We start from the raw sequence: 24,974 nt of genomic DNA, 5'->3' as shown, positions 1-24,974 counted from the left end.
CAGCAGACGCAGCCTACGCCTTTAGGTCCCATGAGGCTGAGGAGGGTGGGGAGAGGGGCGCAGCACGATCTCGTGTCTTTCCTCCCGGTGCCGCCTCTACCGAATCGCGGATGCTTCATTAATCTTGCAGGCGCCGCAGCTCGGGTCAGTATGGAGGCGGATCGGTGGCAGGGCCCGGGCCTCTGGGCTGCGCCCGCCCGTTCAGCCTGGCCTGGGAGGGGAGCGGCCGCGCGGTGGGCCAAGGACGCCCAGCCTTCCCTCCGTCTGCTTCCAGCAGACACAGCCCCGAAGCTGGGCTCAGGGGCTGACCAGAATCTCCCCCAAAGCTGGGCCCACCCGGCTGCCCCTCCAGCAGCCTCGCCGCTCCCACGCCACCGCCCGAGAGACAGGCCCGGGAGGCCGGACGGGACGCAGTCTTCCCGCCGGGGTCTTCCCTCCGGCTGGCCGGCCGCTGCAGGGGACGCGCGCGCACACACGTACACACACACACACACACACACACACCTGCCCACACACACACGCACACTCCCGCCTCCTTCCCGCCCCGCAGTCCTAGCAGCCCCCAGCCGCTCCCCAGCGCGCTGCGCCCCGGCGGCCTCCGCAGGCCCCGCCCCGGGGAGGAGAGCCAGGCGCGCGCGGGAGCCGGGCGCGGGGAGGGGCCGGCGGTGGGGGAGTGTCTGCTGCCCCCGCCCCTCGAGTGAGTGACTGAGCGAGGAGCTCCCCTCCCTCGCTCGCTCCTCGCAAGCTCCCGCTCGCTCCCTGCCCACTCCCGGGGGGACGTTCCGTGCCGCGGCCGCCGCGGCCGCTGCTTCTTTCACACTTTAGTTGGGAGCTGGGCGCCGCGCTCAGTTACTGGAGAGCTGGCCGCGCGCCGCCGCCTCCCGCACGCTTGCACGCGGGCCCGGCTTCGGGGTTTTGGGTTCTTACTCCAAGCGGCGGGGAGGAGGGGGAGCCCCGGACACACTGTGGGGAGAAGGAGGAAGAAGAGGAGGAGGGAGAAAGAAAAAAGACGAGAAGAACAGGGGCGGGGGGCGGGAGGCTTGCCACCTTCAGCCCCCCCGCTAACTCCCAAGGTAAGCGTGAGCCATTGCCTGCTCTGGGGCGGGGGGAGCTGGCGGTGCAGCCCGCCCCGGCTCGGCTACCCGGGCATCCCCGGGTGGGCAGGGAGGGAGGCCTGCGGGGTGTCTGCCGCACGGAAGGGATGGGAGCCGCGGTCGTGGCTCTGCCTGCGCGGGGCCCGGGCCGGGGCTGCTGCTGGTACAGGGCTGGCGGGGCTGCTGCCAGGAACGGAAGCTGGGATGGGGGAGCCGCGAGGGGCGTCTGCCGGCCTGGGCGGAGGGGCTGGGATGTGATCGGGGCTGCTGACTTCTTTCGTCACATCGAGGCCTGGGTGGCTGGTGTTAGACACCCCTCCCTTCCCACCCGCACCCTGCCGCCCTCAGCCTTCCTGCTCTCCTCTAGCTTTGCATGTAGCCACTGTACTTTGCAAGCCAGAGCTTGAAAGGAAAAACACAATTTAGGATCCTTTGCTAAGTATCCAAGTCCCTTCTCCCGCTCCGACTGATTGATGTGTTTGTGTGGGTGGTTTGACCCCCGGGATTTCTGAAGTTTTGACCTTTTTGGGGTGGCTCGGTGCATCTGTTTGCCCACCTCGGTGTATTTATTATTCGTGCCCATGCGAGGCAGCCAGAGGGTGCTTGGTTATTGTACACGAAACAGATTTCACTCTCCTCTGCAGGCAGTTCGCGAAGTGCCGCCGCCGCGGCTGCCTTTGGTCTGCTGGTTATTATGTCCTTTCCCTATCATCCACCCTGCTGCCTCCCTCTACGGAGGGTTAGTTTTTGTTTTTGTTTTTGTTTTTTCCTTTCCACTTACAGTTTGTGTGAGAGAAGTCCTGGGCTTAAGGGCTCTCAGCACTCGTTCATTTCTCTTCTAAAGCTCTGAATGGCTCAGGCATGTCGGTAAAATTTGGGGTGGTCTTCTTTGCTCCAAGAGTTGCATGGCCAAAGATAAAAATATGCACACATAAACACTCCTTAATTCTGAGAGACGGCAAGCAGTTTGAGAGAGAAATAATTTGTTTCCAATAGGAAGTCGGTGACCTATGGGATCTCTTCCATTGCCTGTGGGTTAGGAAAATTGTTTTAAAATAGATAGTGCTTGTGTTGTCTGTGGCTGGAAAACAGCCATAGTTCAGTTACTGAAGCAACTCTGAAAGTGATACACCCTGGGCACCCAGAACCTCAGTAAAGACACACGTAGTCTGATTCAGATGTTAGGAAGGGGACTGACACACCATAGATTCCATGGAGTATTTTTTTCTTTTTCTTTTTTTTTTTTTTAGGAGACTGTCCAGGCCGCTTGGGGAAATGACAAGTTCATTACACAGACAGATGTAATGAACACCTCCCTATTCAAGGGGATGGGTTCAGCTTCTGCCTAGTAGGAATAACCTTTTGATTTGATAGAATTGGGATGTACCAGGATAGAAACAAACATAGGCGGAGTGGGCCTGAGCTACTTCAGCACTGTTGTGGGGAGAAGGTGATGTTTCTGAAGGGTCTTTTAAGTTCAAGATGCTGAATTTGGAGTTTTCTCCCCTTTTTCATATTGTCTAGAGCTGGATTGTAGGATCGATAGAACATGTTCCATGTTGGCTGTTTGGAAATGCAATAGTCAGACATGGAAATTAATTTGGATTGGATCACCTATTTTTGTTTTGCTACTTACAAAGTAGGAAGTACCAGTGATAGGACAACTGAGTGTATTTATAGGTGTTAAACCAATGCTGGGACGGGTACTTCACAGATCACAAATGCAGCATTGAAGTAGAATGTCACTCAATGTTTACTGCTGTGCAAACCTGCTTCAGAGAACAGTCCTGGAGGCTTCTAAAAAGGGCAACAAAGACCAGTGCGCTCAGCTCTTGGGTGGGTGGGTGCCTGAGGAGGGGCGGGGTGCTTCTGTTGTCTAGCTTTGTCACAACTGGGCATGTTTCCAAAGAAAAATGGCCTTGGGTGGTAGAGAGGTCTCACATCCTCCAGTGTTAAAAGTTCATCCTAGAAGGACCTTAAAGTTCCAGCTTTCCTTCTCAGGGTTGACTTAATTTAACTCCGACTTTAGAAAACTGATAATTTTGTTTTCTTGGCTAGACATTTATCCCTCCTCCACCCCATCTCACTTTATCGTTCAACATGGGTTTCTGGGAATTAACAGACCACTGTCTGAAGGGGTTTGAGCTTCTCGAAGAATCACAGGGCATCATTCAAGAGCTTTGGTACTATTTGCTATGACTTATTCAAAAATCCTACTAAGGAGGAAGGTGGTTTCCTCTATTATAATTTCCAAGTGAATCATGTCTCAGTGCTATGTTGCCTTTGTGACCAGGCAAGCTTTGAGTTTTACATTCTGAGTGGCTTGCTCCAGGCTCTAAGCAGCCCCCTTCTATAAGATGTTTTTGTTTTTGTTTTTTGTTTGTTTGTTTTTGTCTAAAGGAGACACCAAAGGCTGGGAGAGGGAATGTCATGTCACCTTCCAATAGGGCAAGAGAAGGCAGGTGACATATTTACAGAAGAGTCCTAAGGTGATAAATGTGACTGTCTTCATTTGAATTTATCAGTACAACTTACAGCCGTATAATGAGGCATCTTGTGTAGCTCACATGTTTAAGTACAGAGGTCTTGGGGTTCTGTATCCTTTGAAGTTTCCTTCGCGCTCCACTTTGAGGGTGGCCCTAACTAAAGGGTAATAGCACAGTAATTCCAGAGGGAGATTGTAGAAGGAAACTGCCAGTTAACAGAGAAATTGGTGAAACCTCACTGTCTTATGATGCTTTGTTTTCCTCCAGCTTCTTAGAACCAAATATAAAGGGAGGAGGGAGCATTGCTTTGCTTGTATTTTCTCTCTTGATGTTTAGCTGGTATCTCAGAGTGTGGTCTCTGCTTATTTCAGGTGATTTAAACTGTTTCATTCTGCACCTCCTCATGGGTAGAATGGAATCCAAACTCATCAGAGAGTTGTTAGGAAAGGGTATGTACACATGGGTAAGCTTCAGACTCCAGCAAGTGCTCTGAGCAGCACAGTGCTGATTATCAATCAGAAGTGAGGGTATGGCAGGTCTGATCTTACAATGCAAGTTTACATGAAAATAATTTGTATGTGAAAGTTGATTTGCCTCCAGTTTTTTAGGAACATATTGACTATGTAAATCTACTTATACATCTAGTCAATCGGAATTCACTCAGAGATATTGGGTCAATCAGCCTTCATGAAAATATACATCTCCTAAAAATGCTATTTTGGAAATGGATATAGTGAAACCTCCTTCCCAAGGTGAGGGAAGGGTTACATGATATATAATACAGGTTGGAGGACCCTACACAGTGTACATGCTGGGTACTCAGATGACCTTTTTTTTTTCCAGCTTTACTGTGTAAAGATACTTTTATTAATAGGCTTTTAGCAAACAAATACATCTTTGGCCGCTTCATGATCCTTCTTTGAGCTTCAATTTTAAAAGTTCCATAGCATGGAGTAAATAAAAATTGTGCTTAATTGGATTCTACATAAAACACAAAAAGCAGATTGCAATAGACCAGTATAAAGTACTGCTTAGAAAACTGAAAAAACAGGGATAGGGCTTGTGTACAAGAAGAATTGCGACAGTGAAACTATATTTTAAAAAATGGTGACAGTTTTGACTTCCAGAGATCATAATTCAAGAGCTTATCTGAAGTGGCATGTAAATTACATACATACATATTTTTTAAAGCAGGCAATTATTTAGCTTGACTGTCTCGGTTCTGAAGTTTAATTTTACAAGTTATAGTTGCAACAAGAAACAACATGACATGCTGTGGTTATGCAATTATGACAAGAGTGGTTGGATGTAAACTGGGCTAGGATAAACATAGAAATGAGCACACAACAGTGTCTCCAGTCACCAGGTATTAAGAAGTTTCTTTGCTTTTTTATTAACTATGTTACTAGAAAATGTATTTCCCAGGTTGCAGGCCAATCACCTAAAATAATGATTGCTTTCTCTTACATTTGTGAAAGGAGATGCACCTTCACCAATCTAAAATGGAAACTGAGACGACTAATTGGCCAAACTACAGGAAGCTAGACCCTTTTGCTCATCTCAGCAACCCCCATAGCAGCTAGCACACTACTTTGCACTTGGAAGTCACTCAATGAGTGATTGAATGGAATGGAATTTACCTAATTAGTTAAGATCTGCAATGTGTCAAAATTTCCTTGGAGAAATACATTAGATGTGGACTTAAGTTTTAATAAATGTGTATGGTAGTTTATTAAGAGCCCCATATTATGCCTCAGGTAGGATTTTTAAATGTTGAGACATATTTGACAGGAAACATACCAAGCATGATGTCCTCTCAAATTACTGAAATTTCTTTCTTTCTTTTTTTTTTTTTCCGAGACGGAGTCTTGCTCTGTCATCCAAGCTAGAGTGCAGTGGTGCAATCTCACTGCAATCTCCACCTCCTGGGTCCAAGCAATTCTCATGCCTCAGCCTCCTGAGTAGCTGGGATTACAGGCAGGTGCCACCATGGCCGGCTAATTTTTGTATTTTTAGTAGAGACAGGGTTTTGCCATGTTGGCCAGGATGGTCTCCATCTCTTGACCTCAAGTGATCTGCCCACCATGGCGTCCCAAAGTGCTGGGATTACAGGCATGAGCCACCATGCCTGGCCCCTAAATTACAAGAATTTCTAGTTAGGGGCATCTTGATTTGGAGTAGATATAATTTCTGTATTTGACAGGTGTTCCTTCCCTTATGATTGTAGCTGTGATCTTCATCTTATTTGCCTCAGAGATTCGGTGAATAACAGTGCCTAATATTTATAGTGTGCCTTATGGTTTTCAAAGTCCTTTCATGTACCCTGTCTCATTTGACATTTAGCTGCAGCTGTAGCAGTCAGGGTTTTCCATGCTGGGATCTTTACCACAATGCGCCTGGATCAAGGAGTGCTGGAGAGGTCCGGGGAAAGCTCAGGAAGCCCTCCACCTCTTGATTTATTAGATTCACTGCTGCTCCCTCTAAGATAACCTGAATAAAGCAGGAGCTAAACAGTGTGTACACATGGACGTTTAGAGTGGACTAATAGACACTGGAAACTCCAAAAGATGGGAGGATGGGCGGGCGGCGAGGGATGAGAAATTACCCATTGGGCACAATGTACACTATTTGGGTAATGGGTACACTAAAAGCCCAGACTTCACCACTACACAATATATCCATGTCACAGAACTGCACTCCTATCATCTAAATATAAATTTTAAAAAAATAATAAGTGAAGTAAAGGAAAGTTGAGACCTGTTAGTGCACTGAGCCTACCCAGGCTCCCAGCATCCAGTGGCTTTCCCCCTACACCTGTTCTGTTTCTTGGGCTGGCTTTGGCCTCTTAGTCCACCTTTGACAAGTATCCCTTTCATCTATCGCTTCCTTTCTGAAGATTTTTCATGTTTTTCTGGCCCATAGATTTCTATCCATAGACACTCCATTTTTTTTGTTTTTTTCTTGAGACAGGGTTTCATTCTGTCACCCAGGCTGGAGTACAGTGGCACAATCTTGGCTCACTGCAACCTCTGCCTCCCTGGCTCAAGTCATCCTCCCACATCAGACTCTTGAGTAACTGGAGCCACAGGTTCACACCACACACCTGGATAGTTTTTGTGTTTTTTTCTAGAGACGAGGTCTTGCCATGTCGCCCAGGCTGGTCTGGAACTCCTGAGCTCAAGCGATCCCCCCACTTCAGCCTCCCCAAGACCACCGCAGCATCAGCCACTGTGTCAGGCTCCCTTCTGCTTCCTATCCCACACCTTACTTTTGCCTGCAAGACTTTAGTGTCCGAATGTGCCTGAATGAGCTTTTCCAGTATAGTATTTTAACCATATCTCCAGATCCACTGTCTATCTGGCTCCTCCCACCTATCTGCCTGACAGTAGACGTCTTCCTTCCAGCCCACTGACTCCCTTCTTCCCTCAGGGCCCCTGTCCTACTTTGCCCCATACCTCCTCCCTTCTTCCTCCCACCCACTTCTCTCCATCAAGCCTTTAGATCTTCCAGCACATACCTGCCTCTGCCTGTTTCTCAGGCACCCGCCATCTCAACACATGTGTTTATAGTATTCATGAGTTGACATCCACATACTTTATACCTTGTAGAAAAGCAGAATTAGAGCACTCCCAAGTTTAGGGATCTTTCTGCCTTTGTTTTCATTTTTGATTCTTGTATGTTATATTGTTGACTTTGTAAGGCTCTTAAGCCATTTAATAATAGCTGAGTACTTTGCTTCTTCACTTCGCTTAGCTATTACATTCTTCATTGGATAAGATAAAGGAAATATCTTGATGATTATTGTTATTCTAAAAGATTTGGACAACAAATCTGGAAAGCATTCCAGAGATTTTCATAATAGCACCGTAGAAAGACTTTATTACACACCAAATTCGACTTGCTAATCACAAAAGTAGAATGGTTTATTTAACTTCATCTTCGTTACCTTTTTTTCTCCTTTGGTTAAGTAAATGTTGGTTAAATAAGTATTCCTGCAACTTGAACTAATTTTTTTTCCAATTTGTTATAATTTTACTGCTCTCCATGAAAATTTTATAAATTCATGGGACACATTTATGCCAAGCAAATATTCTTTAGCTAACACCTAATGTTGTTGGTTTCCTCTATAAGTTTGTAGCCTATATCAGGCCTATCAGTAGGGTCAGTGGGGAAAAAGTAAACTGAGCACTGCTACTGGAAAAATATATCCCATTGACTCACTACATATGAATTTGGATTGGTCTTTTTAGAAAACTACTTCAAAAGTGGATCCAACATTAGTTATGCAATATCCTGAGTGCTTTAGGGCTTTTGGAAAAAGGTACTTTAAAGCAGAACAGGGAGATGATGGTTTTTAAGTAATAACTCCTTTTCTTGGATGGATCTGTATTTTATTTGAGTGTCATGGATACTGCAGCAGTTTCAGTTCATTGTTCAACCACATGTTAGAATATATTTTACTTCACCTGGTGACTTATGGTTTTTCCCACCTGAACTGGGTGGGGAAAGGCGATTGAGAAGTTGAGTTGTTTTCACTGAAGTGTGGGAACCTTTTTCATACCCATCATCATGGATGTAAGTGCTAAGGGATGTACTCTCAACAAACCATGACATGCATGCGTATCGTAGCCACTCCTAAAAGCTTCTTCCTGAATTCCCCAGTTGACAAGTAGGTCTAGTAGAGCCCCTGTATTAGCACTATGTCTTTTTACATGAGACAGTTGAAAGGCTGGGTGTGAAGTAAGGAGATGCTGCGGGCTGCCAGGCTGTGATTTGCAGGAAACTTCAAAGACACAGATAGTCAGGGTGACTTCAGCAGTTCTATCTCAAAGTTCTGCCAAAAGCAGTTTTTCTAAGATAATTTTGTTAACAGTTCTTGCAATTAATAGGTTATAAGGAATAAGTAACATATATCTCATTACATGTTTCAGGTCGATAATATTTTGATGAAGGAAGTGAGAATCCGGGAACATCTCTTGAGTTTCTTAGTAGTTGCTGAAAATTCAGATATTCTGGTTTGTGCCAGGAATCCATGACAGTCTAGATGCGACTCCCAAAACGAATTTTATGCCTCCCTTCCATGGCCTCCCCACCACCCACCCCTGCCTCACCCTGGGATATCCTTCTTCCCCTCTACTGTGTCTCTTGGTCTCTTGAGATCCAAGATATTTCTCAAATCTCACTTCAAATCCCACCTCCTCCAAGGAGCCCTTTTTCTGCTATAAGAGTGGTTTCTCCCTTACCTTCCATGAACTGCTGTAATACTTATTTTAGGCTTAGTTTACTTTATTATTGATTTTGATTTTTCTTATATATATTTTTGTCTCCAGCCAAATGTAAACCCTTCTATTGCGCCCACTGGGCCTTAAAAGTAGATTGGTCTAAATAAGTAGTTATTGATTGATTGACAGCTTATCATTGATCCTGAGGCTTACAATTTCTGTCTATGAACACCTTGCTCCCATTTGAAGCCTTCTTTAATACAATGAGGAAGTATAGTCTGGAATGAGAAAAGATAATATACATTTTTAAATTCCTTTGTTGGCCAGGGTTAAGGCACCTAATCTTTGTTATTCACTCAGATAATTTATTGAACAAACATTGACTTTTGTTAATGATGTTTGGTGTCATTTCTGGTGCCTGGGACTGGAGAGATGCTGGAGATAGATAAAAAGGCCTGGCCCTGCCTTTGTGGAATTCTCAGACAAGCAGGAGAATTGACATACGAACACATGACATGCGGTGAATAGACAAAGGTGCTTTGGGAGTTGAGATAAGAAAGCACCAAGCTCTGTTTAGTGGGAAGCAGACTGTGCATTCCAGTTTCCCTGGGGCAGTCCTGGCTTATTCCCACTGTCCAACATAGTTAATAATAGCATTCCCTTTACCCTCAAAGGATCTCAGTTTGGACAATAAATGATGACTCCCCAACATCGAGAAGTCATAAAAGGCATCACAGAGAGGGATATATTTTGGACTGACACTTGAAAGCTACCAGGAGTCCTCCAGGACACTGCTTACATTGCCAAAAATACTGGGAACTAACTCTGGTTTGCTAACTTTCAATTTTTTTATTTTACTATACACTCATAGACCAATTATCTTACTGGCGTTTGGGGATAAAGGGGTTTGGGGGCAGATGGAAGATGAAGTAGGCCACTTCAAACAGAGGAAATGTAATGATGTGAAGCCATGTGGTTATGGATTGATGTTGCTGGACTTTCCACATATGATAGAGAGCGATGGGAGATGAGGCTGATGAACTATGCAAATCCTTTTAGGTCATGCTTAGAGTTTGGACTTTTTGCCCACAATATAAGCAGTGAGGGTCACTGAAAGATTGTAAAGAGAGAAAAGACCTATTTTGTATGATGTTTGGTTTTCTATTGGGTATGGGTAAGAGACTGGAGGGGACAGAGATGAGTCAGAACAAGTGAACTGTAGTACTAACTAGGAGGGAGATACTGAGAACTGAAAATGGAGAAAGGGGACAGACAGAAGAAGGATTTAGGAAGCAGAACTGATAGGACTCAGTGAAAAATTGGGCAGGAGAGTGATAAAGGGGATAGAGTAAAGGATAATTGTAAAATTTCTGGTTGGATTATACTCTGAGCTGTGGAAGCTAATAGCCATTAGAGGGAAAGATAATTAACTCAGTTTGCAAGAGGTTGAGTTTCTGGTGTGTATGCTCTCTTAGATAGAGATATCTAACACGTAACTGAAATTCTGGTCTATAATTCAAAAGACAGGGTTGGGATAGAATTATGAGTTTGCTGTCAGCTCAGTCATCATTTTCTCAGGGAATCATTCACTACATTTCCATGATGAGGTCCAATCCCTCTATTCTGCCCTCTTACCGCACTACCTACCTCCTCTCCTTGTCTGTATGCACTTTCCAATATTGTAATTGCTCATTCATTTTTGAGTTTATTTGATTAATGCTAATACTACCCCCCACCCCCAACAACTGTAGGGTTCATGAAGGCAAGACTGTATTTGTTTTTGATCCTTTTGTATCCAAAGAACACCTGCCACACACTAGGGGCCCAGCACATATTTGTTGAATGGATGAATAAATCAGTGATTGAATGAGTTTTTATAAATGTGATAGTTGAAGCTGTTGTGGTTCAGCATCGGTTTGCACAGGGAAAGTATGTGGAAGAAAACTAAACAGTGAGTTCTAGGGAACCCCAGTGTTTCAGAGGTGTGATAGAAAAGGATGGTGAAGGAGACTCAAACCAGGCAAGTGTGGTGTCTGTCAAAGAGGGAGGATCAGGCAGTGGCACGTGGTCAGAATTGTTTCATGAAGAAGTAAAACAAATCTAAAGACATTTTCATAATGTCTGTTATTAAATAGATGTGGGAACATTTATTTGATGGGAAGATATCAACATGTTTTCTCACCGTTAAAAAACTGTATGGCTGGCTGGGCACGGTGGCTCACGCCTGTAATCCCAGCACTTTGGGAGGCCAAGGTGGGCGGATCACAAGGTCAGGAGATCGAGACCATCCTGGCTAACACGGTGAAAACCCATCTCTACTAAAAACACAAAAAATTAGCCAGGTGTGGTGGTGGGCGCCTGTAGTCCTAGCTACTTGGGAGGCTGAGGCAGGAGAATGGCATGAACCTGGGAGTTGGAGCTTGCAGTGAGCCGAGATTGCACTATTGCACTCCAGCCTGGGCAGCAGAGCGAGACTCCGTTTCAAAAAAAAAAAAAAAAAACTGTATGGCTACTTAGCATTGTAATATTATGTATTAGCTTATGCTGCATGCAAAGTTTAATGTTTTATCACTTTGTTAGTTTTGTATGTTTGGAATCTGAGTTTAGCCTTGTATAACTTATGCCAGCACCCAATGTAGTAAAAATTTGGAGCCATGGTTTGGGAGGATGTTGAAAGTGCACAATGTTTAATCATTGTGAATTTATAAGTGTGTGCATTAATTTGTAAGGGGATTAAAAATACATGGGTATTTACATCCTACCAGATGAATAGCCATCAACTGTAAGAACACTTTAAGTTACAACAAATGATGGCTATTTGATTCCAGAAGTGGAGGCTGAGAAGCAGTGTCATTAAAGGTTTGTAGTATATATAGGGAAGCTTATTGCAGAGTATGTTTGTTACTCATTCGTGGACTCCACTGAGAGCGTCAAGGAGAGGTAGGTGAGGCATCATAATGTAGCAGGAAGAATGTGGGCTATGGATTCAGCAGATTCTATCCTAGTTTTGCCACCTCCGAACTCCAGATTAGTGAGCCTGGATGACAATGGCAATAGTTGACAATAGTAATAATGAAAGCTAACATGTACTGAGTGATGACTCTGTGCCTAGGTACTGTGCTGAGTACACTACATGCACTGTTTCTTTAATGCTTGCAGCAACTCTATGAGGAACCCACTACTGTTACCTCTTCTTTACAGACCGAGAATGACTAAGCCTCAGTGTGTTTAGGATCTTGATTAGGTCTTGTAGCTAATAGTGGTGGTGCTAAGACTGGAATCCAGGCTCTCCTCCTTTAAAGTCAGGCTTTTAATTGTCAACTCCCAGCCAGTTCTGTTTTCTCTGCCCCCTTCCTCGTACGCTCCTTTCTTCTCATTTACTGGTTCTTTATGAAGCAAATCAGACATTGTATTATCTGCTCTGTACATAATAGATTATAAAGTTCTTTGTCATTTAACCACACAGATATATTCTAAGAAATGTGTCTTTAGATGATTTCATCATTGTGCATACATCATAGAGTGTACTTACACAAACCTAGATGGTATAGCCTGCTGCACACCTAGGCTATAGGATATAGCCTATTGCTCCTAGGCTATAGACCTGTACAATACATCTCTGTACTGAATACTATGGGCAGTTGTAACAAAATGGTATTTGTGTATCCAAACGTCTAAATATAGAAAAGGTAAAATATGGTATAAAAGATAAAAAATGGTATACCTGTGTAGGACAGCTCCATTATATAATCTTTTGAGACCACAGTTTTATATCCATTGACCATTGCTGACCAAAACATGGTTATGTGGCACATGGCTGTATGTATTTCTAAAAGATACAGACTCTTTTTCCTTTTAAAATAATCATAATATTATTATCATGTCTAATTTCTAACAGTAACTTCCTAATATCAAATATTTAGTCAGAAAGCAAATTTCCTTGATTGTCATCATTTTTTAAAATTATTACTTTTTTGCATTTTGGGGATCCAAACAATTTCCACACCTGAGAGATGCATTGGTCTTATTTACAGGCTTCCTTTCCCTATTTTTATCTCTTTTCCTTCTCTGGAAGTTTATTTGTTGAGGAAACAGGGATTCGTCTATAGGATTCCCTGTATCCTGACTGCATTGTCTTTGTTGCTGTTTTTTATTATATTTCTCTATTTCCTCCTGTATTTCCTGTAAACTAGTAGTTTGAGCTAGACTAGAAGCTTATCAGAAATTTTTGGCAAGAGCACATCATAGGAAGTGTTATGTACTTTTTTTTTTTTGAGACAAGGTCTGACTCCATTGGCCAGGCTGGAGTGTAATAGTGTGATCTCTGCTCACTGCGGTCTCTGCCTCCTGGGCTCAAGCCATCCTCCCATCTCAGCCTCTTGAGTAGCTGGGGCTATAGGTGTGCCACCACAGCCAGCTAATTTTTTGTAGAGAGGGGTTTTTGCCATGTTGCCCAGGCTGGTCTCGAATTCATGAGCTCAAGCAATCTGCCCACCTTTGGCTCCCAAAGTGCTAGGATTACAGGAATGAGCCACCACTCCCGGCCGTGTTAGGTACTTCCTATTACATCACATCAGGAGGCACACATGCCTTCTCGTTTCTTCTTTTGTGAAGTTAAGTCTAACAGTGGATTTAGGTGTTGTTAGTCTGATCACAGGCCCTGTAAAAAACATTGATGCTATTGTGATTATTATTTAGTAAGGGTTATAAAATGGTGATATTCTGTCATCCCTTCTGCATTTCCTAGCTGGAATTTTTCTCTCAAGAAACCTTAACAACATCAACTATTTGTTACCCTGAAATATAGTTTATGTAGAAAAATTGATGCTTGTTTTTCTTTCTTCTATTTAAACCAATATCAGAATAATGAGCTGATTTTCTAGTAGCCTCTAGAGGAAACCAACAAGATTTTTTTTTTTCAGTATCATTATGAACTCGTGGATTTTAACACAATTTATGTGTTTTATCCCTTGCAGTTTATTTTGAAGCTCAAATTATTTTTGTGTCCAGTGTGAGACTCTTTAAATTGGCTTCTGAATCTTTTTGATGAGACTACAGTAGTTTTTGATAACATTTTTACTTTCTGGTTTAATAAGATATTTCAGATTTATTTTGTACTTTTTCTACCCCAGATCTTTTTAGTGGTAAACAGTATTTAGAGACCACAGTACAGTTGTTAGGGGTTCTCATTGCCTTTGAGCTGGTCATTGTTTCTAGGCCTTTTCAGTGGACAGAGTTCAGAAAAATATGTATGTGTACGTATGTATCTACTCAGATACATATGTGTGTGTGTGTTTGTATGTATGTATATGTATGATATATATATATATATATATGCATGTTTACATATTGTTTCCTTATTTCTTCCCTCTTAGCAAAAAGGTCGCCTACTGTAGTTGTGCATCTTGCATTTTGTACTTAACAGTATATTTCAGAGATCACTCTGTACCATAGATAGAAATTTCTCATTGCATTTTACAACTGCAGAAATTCTACTGTACAAATATACCATAATTATTCATTTGGATATATGGTTGTTTCTAATCTTTTGTTCTTACATTTTAGTGGGGAATGTTTTTTGTTGTTGTTGTTGTTGTTGATGGGGGTTTATCCGTAAGTCAAACAAAGCCAGAAGTGAAACTTCATTTTATTAACTAGATGGACAGTGGAATGAACAGTGATGCAATAAACAGCTTTGTGAATATTTACGTTCATATTCTTGCTAGTTTATCTTTAAAATAGATTCCTAGAAGTGGGATCACTGGGTCAAAGGATAAATACATTTGCAGTTTTGCTAGACATTACCAGATTCCTTTCTGTGGGTGTTATGTGCTACATTATTTTGCATTTCCACTAACAAAATATGAGACTGCCTCTTACCCTAGAGCCTCACCAATAGAAAAACATTGTACAGCCTTTAGGTCTTAGCCATCTAAATGGTGAGAAATGATAGTCTAGTGTAATTTTAATTTGTATCTCTCTGATTCTGAACTAGCTTCAGCTCTTTTTCATGTGTCTGTGGGTTTGCATTTCTTTTTCTTCATCTTTTTTTTTGCCATGGAGTCTCGCTGTCGCCCAGGCTGGAGTGCAGTGGCGCGATCTCTGCTCACTGCAGGCTCTGCCCCTGGGGTTCACGCCATTCTCCTGCCTCAGCCTCCTGAGTAGCTGGGACTACAGGCGCCCGCCACCTCGCCTGGCTAATTTTTTGTATTTTTAGTAGAGACGGGGTTTCACTGTGTTAGCCAGGGTGGTCTAGATCTTCTGACCTGTGATCCGCCCGCTTCGGCCTCCCAAAGTGCTGGGATTACAGGCGTGAGCCACCACGCCCGGCCTGCATTTGTTTTTCTATGAACAGTTTCTTCATATTTTTTTTGCCCATTTTTATAGAGTTGTAGGTCTTTTTCCATTTTATTTTATTTTACTTATTTTTATTTTTTGAGATGGAGTTTCACTTTTGTTGCCCAGGCTGGAGTGCAGTGGCACCATCTCGGCTCACTGCAACCTCCATCTCCTGGGTTCAAGTGATTCTCCTGCCTCAGCCTCCCCAGTAGCTGGGATTATAGACATGCACCACCATGCCCTGCTAATTTTTGTATTTTTCGTAGAGACGGGGTTTCACCACGTTGGCCAGCCTGGTCTGGAACTCTTGACTTGGCAGATCAGGTGATCTGCCTGCCTCAGTCTCCCAAAGTACTGGGATTACAGGTGTGAGCCACGGCGCCCAGCCCCCTTTATTTTATATTAGGGATAACATCCCTAATATTTGGCAAATATTTTTCCCAGTTTATTATTTGTCATTTTTCTTTGATTATGGTGTTAAGCAAATTATTTTCTTTGGTGCAGTCAGTATTATCAGTGTTTCTTGATTGCCTCTTAGTTTTAAGTCATTGTCAGAAAAAATTTCCTTACATCCAGGTTATAGAGCAATACATATGTAAATACAATACATGTGTAAATATTTAGTAGATACATTTATAGCAAAAAAAAACCCCAGGTGAAATTAATTTTAATAATATATTTTGTTTAACCCAAAGTATCAAAAATATTATCATTTCAATAAGTAATCAGTATTTAAAAAATATTAGTGAGATGTTTTCATTCTTTTCTCATGCTAAGTTTTTAAGAACTAATGTGTTTTTTATATATTTAACGTATTTCAATTTGGTCACTAAATTTTCATCATAAATGCTTGATCTGTATTTAGGTTTCATAAAATTTACAGTTGAAAAAAGTAAATTCACGTAACCAGGTTGTTCTAGTTGTACTTAAAAAGTTTTCCAATACCTAATTGAATATCCATTTTAAAATTTCAATTAATTAAAATTAAATAAAACTGAAAATTTAGTTCCTCGGTCACACTATATTTCAAGGTCTCAGTAGCCACATATGGATAATGGCTACCATTTTGGACAGTGCAGTTGCAGAGACAGTCATCCGTATTTTCTTTTAGTACTCGTGTGATTTTATTATGAACATTTACATGTATGAATTTATTTTGTTGTATGGTATGGAGAATGGATCTAATTTTTGCAACATGGCTGTCTGGCATCACAAACCGCTTATTAAAAAGTCCATCTTTGGCCAGGCAGAAGGATCACTTGAGGCCAGGAATTTGACCAGCCAGGGCAATATAGTGAGACCTCATCTCTTCAGAAAAATTTTATAAACTTAGCTGGGCATAGTGTTGCATGCCTGAAGTCCCAGCTACTGGGGAGGCTGAGGTGGAAGGATGGCTTGAACCCAGGAATTCAAGGTTACAGTGATTGTGTGACTGCACTCCAGCCTGGGTGACAGAGCAAGACCCTGTCTCAAAAAAAAAAAAAAAAAAAAAAGTCCATCTTTTTCCCACTGATTTGAGATGTGCCCCTCTTACATAATTCATTTCTGTACATAGTTGGCTGTATTTCTGCATTTTCTGTTTTCCTCTATTGGTCTGTCCCTTCATGTTCCAATACCCTACTGTTTTAATCACAGAGGTTGTACAGTATGTCTTCATATTAAAAGTGGGCAAAAGACATGAACAGACACCTCTCAAAAGAAGACATTTATGCAGCCAAAAAACGCATGAAGAAATGCTCATCATCACTGGCCATCAGAGAAATGCAAATCAAAACCACAGTGAGATACCATCTCACACCAGTTAGAATGGCCATCATTAAAAAGTCAGGAAACAACAGGTGCTGGAGAGGATGTGGAGAAATAGGAACACTTTTACACTGTTGGTGGGACTGTTCAACCATTGTGGAAGTCAGTGTGGCGATTCCTCAGGGATCTAGAACTAGAAATACCATTTGACCCAGCCATCCCATTACTGGGTATATACCCAAAGGACTATAAATCATGCTGCTATAAAGACACATGCAGACGTATGTTTATTGCGGCACTATTCACAATAGCAAAGAGTTGGAACCAACCCAAATGTCCAACAACGATAGACTGGATTAAGAAAATGTGGCACATATACACCATGGAATACTATGCAGCCATAAAAAAGGATGAGTTCATATCCTTTGTAGGGACATGGATGAAACTGGAAAACATCATTCTCAGTAAACTATCACAAGGACAAAAAACCAAACACTGCCTGTTCTCACTCATAGGTGGGAATTGAACAATGAGAACTCATGGACACAGGAAGGGGAACATCACACTCCGGGGACTGTTGTGGGGTGGCGGGAGGGGGGAGGGACAGCATTAGGAGATATACCTGATGCTAAATGATGAGTTAATGGGTGCAGCAAAACAACGTGGCACGTGGATACATATGTAACAAACCTGCACATTGTGCACATGTACCCTAAAACCTAAAGTATAATAAAAAAAAAAAAAAAAAAAACATGGCAAGACGCCATTTCGTGTCTACCAGATTGGCAAGTACCTGTCAATATTAAGTGTTTGGAAAAGGCATAGGGCAAAGGAAAGAAACCTGCATACCATGCTGGTGAGAGTATAAGTTGTTAGAATGATTTTGAACAGTCTATACCTTGTAAAGTGTTCCCCTGTTTCCCTTATCTTTCACGGTAGCAGAATAAAGGAGTAGGGCAGGTAGCAAGGCTGGAGTGGGAGCAGTTTTGTCTAATAACTTCAGTTTGCCCTACCAATATTACCATTTTCTTTACCAGTTGGATTGTGAAAAAGGTTGGGAAACACTGCCTTAAAAGAACTCGTAACATGTACAAGAATGCACAAAGTAACACTGTTGATAATACTGAAACCCTGCAAACAGTGTATATGTCTATCAACAGTGTAGTGAATAAAGAAGTTGTGGTACATTCATGTGAAACAATAGTAAGAGTAACCTACAACTGTGTATGCCAACAAGGATGAATTCAAAAGCATAAAGATGAGTGGAAAAGCAAGATAGAAGTAATATATTGTTTAAGGATAGACTCATAAATGGGAAGACTGCTAAGAAAAGCAGGGGAAGATTAACAAAATGCAGAAGGATAATTAATTACTTCTGAGGTGAAGGATATGTTGTGCTTGGGCAGGGTTATACATGAGACTTCAAAGGTGCTTGTGATGTTCTGTAGGTACATACATAGTTGTTCATTTGCTTTTATACGTTAAATTGTACATGTATTATGTGATTATTTCATAACAAAAGAGAAACAAAACAACAAAAACAAAAATCTAGACACAGGAATAGGCTAACCGAAACTCAAGTAATTAAATTTATGCTTGAGAAAATCTTCTTTCTCAAGTGGAACACTTGGCTTTTAATTTTTTATTTAGTGGCAATAACTTTTTGATTGGTTGTATTAAAGATTGCAGATAGAAATTTCCTTTTAGTGTCTGGGTCAAGCAGTAAGAAATCTGTTATTGTGTATTATACACACATGAATGACAATTACATCACCAGGTAACAATTAAAGGTAGAGTCATGGGTATTTTAACACTAAGCAGTTTTTTGGTACCATTTATGCAAAATATCATCATAGCCAATTTTAAACTTTATTCAGCAGGAGATTTTTGAAGGAACATAATAAATAGGAAATGTTTATTAAGGATATGTTATATGCCAGATATAGCACCTACATTAACTCATTTAATTGGATAATAGCCCATGAACAATTAGATATGGTCTACATTTTACAGATGAATAAACTGATACTCAGAGAGGTTAAGTAGTTTGTCCAAAGTCACACAGGAAGTACATGATGGGATTTTAATGCAGGTTTATCTGTCCCGAAAGGCTGTGTTTTCAGCTTTCTGTTCCAGAGTATCTTGTTAAGAACTGCAGGTGCTAATCTCTACCTGTTCTCAGTGGAGTCCTTAGTTCAGTTTGTGCTGCTATGACAGAACAACTGAGACTGGGTAATTTATAAGGAACAAAAATTTATTTCTCAACGTTCTAGGGGCTGGGAAGTCCAAGGTCAAGGTGTTGGCAGGTTTGGTGTCTCATGAGGGCCCAGTCTTGGCTTCCAAGATGGCTCCTTGAATGCTGCTTCCTCCAGCGGGGAGGAACGGGAAAGCAGAAGAGACGAGAGAAAGTGAGAAAGAGGGCTGGACTTGCCCTTCTTTTCTGGCACCAATTCTACCCACGAGAGTAGAGCCTTAATGGTGTAATCACCTCTTTAAACTCTCGCCTCTTAATACAGTTACAATAGCAATTCAATTTCAACATAAGTTTTAGAGGGGACAGACATTCAAACCATAGCAAGGCCCATCCCAGAAGGTATTTCTACTCTTAAAGTCCAGAGAAGGAAATCCTTGAATAGATTGCGGCAGTTCTTCACAATAGCTAAGTGAATGTTAACATCAATTTTAAACTTGCTTTTCTTTAGTGCCATTAAACAGTCACTCTCTACCCCCTCATGATGTGTCCTTTCATAGATTTGCTGGCCCTAAAGAATTTGATTGACTGGGCAGAAAGATACCTGCTTGGATTTCTATTTGTTTGTTTTCTGATCTGAAGCCTTCCTCAGTTTTCCATCCTCAAGATTACCCTGGACATTAAAACCTTTCTTGGCTAAGCCTGTGCAAAACCCTTGCATCCCATTTCTCCTTCTTGCATTAAAATTATATGTGTCTATTTCTCCAGCCCGTCAAAATTTTAAAACCTTTTTTCTTAATTCTTCAGAGATTACCTTATGTTATACAAATTGTGATATCAGCAAATGAAACGTTCTCTGGTCTTTTATCTGAATCATTATTTGGCATGTTTTTATTAGACCCAGCGCTAATAATTCTTGTTTTTTTCTTTTTGAGACAGGGTCTTGCTCTGTTGCCCATGCTGGAGTACAGTGGCACGATCACAGCTCATTGCAGCCTCAATCTCCCTGGCTCTGTCAATCCTCCCACTGTAGCCTCCTGAGTAGCTTGGACTTCAGGCGTGTGCCACCATGCCTGGCAAATTTTTGTATTTTTTGGAGAGACAGGGTTTCACTATGTTACCCAGGCTGGTCTTGAACTCCCAGTCCCAAGCCATCTACCTGCCTCGGCCTCCAAAGTGCTAGGCTTATAGGTGTGAGCCACCACACCTGGCCCTAAAAATTCCTATTATGCTTTAAAGTTACATCATGTTTATCTTTGCAGTTCCCCCATTCTTGCTACCCCTACTTTCCACTGATATTTTCGCAGAGAATGCAGCTGATGAAGGGGACAGGGTGGGAGGGAGCATTCAAATGAGCATTTGGTTGCTAGGGAACCTAGTTTACTCAGTAATTGTGACTTCCCAAAGTTGTTTAGAAATTACAGCAGAGCTGTTTGGACTCTCTGTCTATTCCTCTTTAGATTGGTGCTCCTCCAGCGTTGGAGCTGACTGAAGCTCCTAAAGTTATTCAGCCTCTTTCCCTGGGGGCTGTTAGACTTGCTGTTTCCAGGGACTGAAGTGACAAAAAAATTATTCTAATCAAAATGAGGTCAGTGTAAGAGTGAAGTTGGTGAATCCCTATCTTATCTTCTCATCTGTAGGGATATGTGTGCCTCTCCAAGCCCCAGCAGGAGAGTTTTTATAGTGATACTAAAACCCTCTTTATATCTTCCTTCTGTTTTCATTATATTTGAGTGTCTACCAAGTTTCCTTTCGGTTGAAATGTCAAGAAAAATACTTTCTGTTAGTATTATCTCAAATGAGAATTTTATGATCTTCTGTGTGAAGATAAAATCTCTTACATGTGTTTTGATTTTTCACTTTTTCGGGGATAATTACATCTCAAATTAACCAAGTTAAAAATGAACTCAATAGAATAAAATAAACTCCTGTGATTAGCAAGGAAGTAAAATGAGTATATCTAAAAATGAAATGCACGTAAAATTCATCTTGGTTACTATGTTAAATTATATAACAATGCTGGGGCTCTTCTTTGGATCTTAAATGTTGTCAATTCCAAAGGTGGGATTAGGCAGAGGGTGAGGGAGTAATACTCTTTTAAGAGAAGGAAAAAAAACATTGATATTAATGATCAAGTGTTGTTCTTTGGAAAATAAAATTTGTATTAGAGTTTGTGGTAGGCTATTTATTAAGTGGCATAGAGGATCATAACTGGGAGGGGAAGGAATTAAGCTGGGTTAACACTGCTGCTCTTCTCTATGCAGCCTGAAGACAACCTTGTAATTTACAGAAGTGCATTCAGAACATCTTTTCCTGATTGCTCCTTTAAAGGGCTATTCAGGAAGGACTGGAGCCTTACTATGTCTGTTACATTGTGCTTTAATGGGGCAGCTGCATGTGTATCTAAGGGTAAGGGAAATTTATGGAGGCCATGGTCCAAATTTGAATGGGTTTGTCACAGTGTGTTTTTTCCTCCTTTCCACACTGCCTCCTACTCTGATTTTTCTTTTTATTTTTTGAGACAGGATCTTGCCCTGTCACCCAAGCTGGAGTATAGTGGCATGATCATGGCTCACAGCAGCCTCAACTTCTAGGCTCAAGTGATCCTCTTGCCTCGGCCTACCAAAATGATGGGATTACAGGTGTGAGACACCATGCTAGGCCCTGATTTTTTTTCTCTTTGTTTTTCTAGAGACCGAGTCTTGCTGTTTCATCCAAACTGGAATACAGTGGTTCAATCATAGTAGCTTACTGCAGCCTCAGGCTCCTGGGCTCAAGTGATCTTCCCACCTCGCTTTAGCCTCTCCAGTAGCTGGGACTATGGGTGCACATCACTAGGCATGGCTAATTAAAAAAAAATTTTTAGAGACAGGGTCTCGCTATGTTGCCCAGGCTGGTCTTGAACTCCTGGCCTCAAGCGATCTTCCCACTTTAGCATTCCAAGTTGCTGGGACTACAGGCATGAGCCACCACACCCCATACCTCCCCCAACCCCAGTGTTTCTGTGGAATTGAGTCTTTAATGTGGAACTAACTGTGGCTAAAACGTTTTACATGTCTAAAATGGGAACAAATGAAATAGGTACCTAAATGGTATTTACCATAATTGAATGAATATGCAGCTACATTTGTCTGGTAACATGTAATGTGAAAAACTCAGAAAATCTCTCAGGTAAGATTTTCTTTTTAAGCTAAGTGAAACTTTCCCCACGGGTCACATCCTGAGTTCTGCCGCATCCACTTAGTGCAGCGTGTGCATCTGTTAAACAAATGAGCGCTCAGGAGTCTAGAAATCCACAAACACCGTTTCCCTCCAAAGAAAATACATCACCTTGGATTATTTTGGTAGCTACAATAAATCTCTTACCGACTTGCCTTTGAAGCATCATGACTTTTGTGGGGGAGTGGTGGGGGAAGAGGAGATAGAAGCATTTGAGGGAATGTACTAGGTCTCTAGCAAATTATTCATGGCTGTTTGGATGCCAGATGAACAATATATTTGAATACTATTTATCCAAATTTACAAAATGAAGTGTAAAGAACCCTAAAATAAAAAGTTATATATCTTGGTTGCGCTGATAGTCATGATAAACAGGAAACAGTTTGAAAAGGTCCCATGGTCTGGTTTCTGCACAGCATGGCCATATAAACTTCATTGCAGATGGGCTAATGGATGTCAGGTGAGAAAGGAAGCCCTAACCTTCCATATCAGGGTTTTAGAAACCATCAGGTGGGCCACAGACAGTCTGAGTTCTCATTTTCACTTTTTATTAACCTGGCCTCTATTTTTGTTACCTAAGATGATCAACATAAGACAGAGCAGCTGGAGAATTAATAACTCAATAATACTGAGATTAGGCAGCTAAGAATGAGACAAGTGTCCTAAATAGAAATTGCAGCAATTCAGTATTTCCTCGCTGAGTAGGTAGATGACTCAATACACTTGGTAAAACATTAAAATTGCTCTATTAAAACTGGAATGTGTGTGTTAATATTGTTACATCACAGTGGGGAATGGTTTATTTTTGTTGAGGGTGGTTTATTTGCAAATCAAACATAAAGCCTGAATGGAAACATTACTTTTCATTAAATAGACGGCCAGCTGAATGAACAGAGAAGGTGAGTAAATTTATTCTGCTGCAGCAGCCCAGGGCTTGGAGGGTTTGTGCTTGTAGGAAAATTCTGCCCCCAGAGAGACTTTCATATCCCATCCCATCAGTGAGAAATCACTGTTCTACTGGGCTTTTCATTGCCTTGATTTTTTTTTTCCATTATTTTGAATCCAGATCAACAAAGGTTATTATTTGGGTCATTTGTTAGGGCCTGGAGCTTTGTTTGCTAAATTGAGCTATAAGTTAAACTGTTTACCATCAAGGAGGGATTTTTATCTGTGTTGAGTCTTTGTGAGGAGTGAGGAATCTCTGATAAGCTGCTAACTAGATAGAAAGTGAAGGCAATTTCCCTGAAGGCTTTACCACCCCTTGGGGATAGTCTGACCTTTGAAGAGGCAGTTGTGAGGCTGGTCAGGTTTCACTGCCTTTTCTCCGGCATCCCAATCTGATGAAGTCTCATGCATAATAAAAATGGCCCATTAGGGTCCTTTTATTTAATTCTCACAATGCTTCCCCCAGAACATTTTAGGACAAAGTCTGTGCCTTAATCACATGGCCGTTCTCACAGTGACCTAATGGGTTTGGATGTCAGCATTGGTCCTAGAAGAAACTACTGAGTTATTTCGGCTGAGAAGGTGAAATATGGGTAGTTTCCAACACTTCCATTTCCTATTCAGCACTTTTTTGTTCATTCTTTCTCAGTTTTCAGAGAAAGCTTCGTTTGGCATGTTTTCTAGTGCTGGGACGACCTGGGCCAGCAGTTGCCTAGACTAGGATGGGATCTTACTGTAGTTTCTTCTTGGTCTAGATGAGTCACAGCTGAGAGGCCCAGAAAATCTGCTGTTTTTATTTGTCAGTGAGCAGGTCCTTCTTATGTTGGCATTGACTTTAATATTTGCTTTTTGTAGAAAGAAATAACCTTACAAAATTGGGGAGGAAATGAAATGAGGTACTAATGGAGTGTTTGTGGGGTGAGGAATGTGGGCTGTGGGTAGGGGGATGGGAAGATTGCAAAAAATGACCCACAGGTGGATTTTTAGTACAGGTCCTCTTTCTAGTCCTACTGGAATGAAGGCATTCATAATGGATCTTGGAAAATTAAAACAGAAAGAATAAGAAGAAAGAAGGTGATCTTGACCAAAATAATATAACCATCTTGGTTATGACAACTAGCTCCTTATAGAACACCAACAAACTTACAGAACTTACAGAGTGAGGTCTTTGGTCTACATGTCCTACCCAGCACACCACCTGATTCAGGGTGGGCATGGACAAATACGCACCAAATAGAATTAAATGTTATCGTGACTCTAGGGGCTCTGGGTATTGACTGTTTAATTTCCCTTGTCTGTGAATTACTGAGTAGTATTTTACTGTTCTAGACTATGCCTTCAGTTGGCTTTGCTCTTATTTATGCCCTTCTCTAGCAGCACTGCAGAGTAGCTCCCAACAGAAGAGAATCAAAACATTTATATAAATTCATATAATGGCAGGCAAAGACAGCAGAATAGGGATTCATGTATGAAAAATTGGCAAACTTATGAGAAATAAAAGTGATATATTAGATATGCTCTGTGGAGAAGAAAGTCCAGTAGGAAATGCATTTTTTTATTATGAATTGAAATAAAGTGTCTGATCTTAAATTTTAAAATATAGCTAGTAAATATACTGTAAGGTTCTTCTTATTTAAGAACTTATTGTTCTGGTCAAAGAAAAAAAGAACTATGTTAGATAAAAGATCTGTGAATGGCTTGTGCATCTAGGAATAATAGCTTTGGAAACAAT

At 41.6% G+C, this 24,974-nt stretch overlaps 1 protein-coding gene across 1 annotated transcript in view; it reads left to right on the top strand.

Annotated features, from left to right (window-relative positions):
• Window positions 1-731: 731 nt before the first annotated feature.
• The window catches only part of CUNH1orf21 (chromosome unknown C1orf21 homolog), a 254,200-nt gene continuing 229,957 nt past the window's right edge, over window positions 732-24,974 (top strand). The window contains exon 1 of the mRNA XM_032137430.2: window positions 732-1,073. The gene's annotated coding sequence lies outside the window, so the exon portion shown is untranslated. The remainder of the gene's footprint in view (window positions 1,074-24,974) is intronic.

The sequence above is a fragment of the Hylobates moloch genome, unplaced genomic scaffold (genome assembly GCF_009828535.3).
Source record: "Hylobates moloch isolate HMO894 unplaced genomic scaffold, HMol_V3 SCAFFOLD_18, whole genome shotgun sequence".
In the NCBI taxonomy this organism is placed as follows: Eukaryota; Metazoa; Chordata; class Mammalia; order Primates; family Hylobatidae; genus Hylobates; species Hylobates moloch.
The sequence above is the reverse complement of the archived record's forward strand: the minus strand, read 5'-3'. Positions and strand labels throughout refer to the sequence as shown.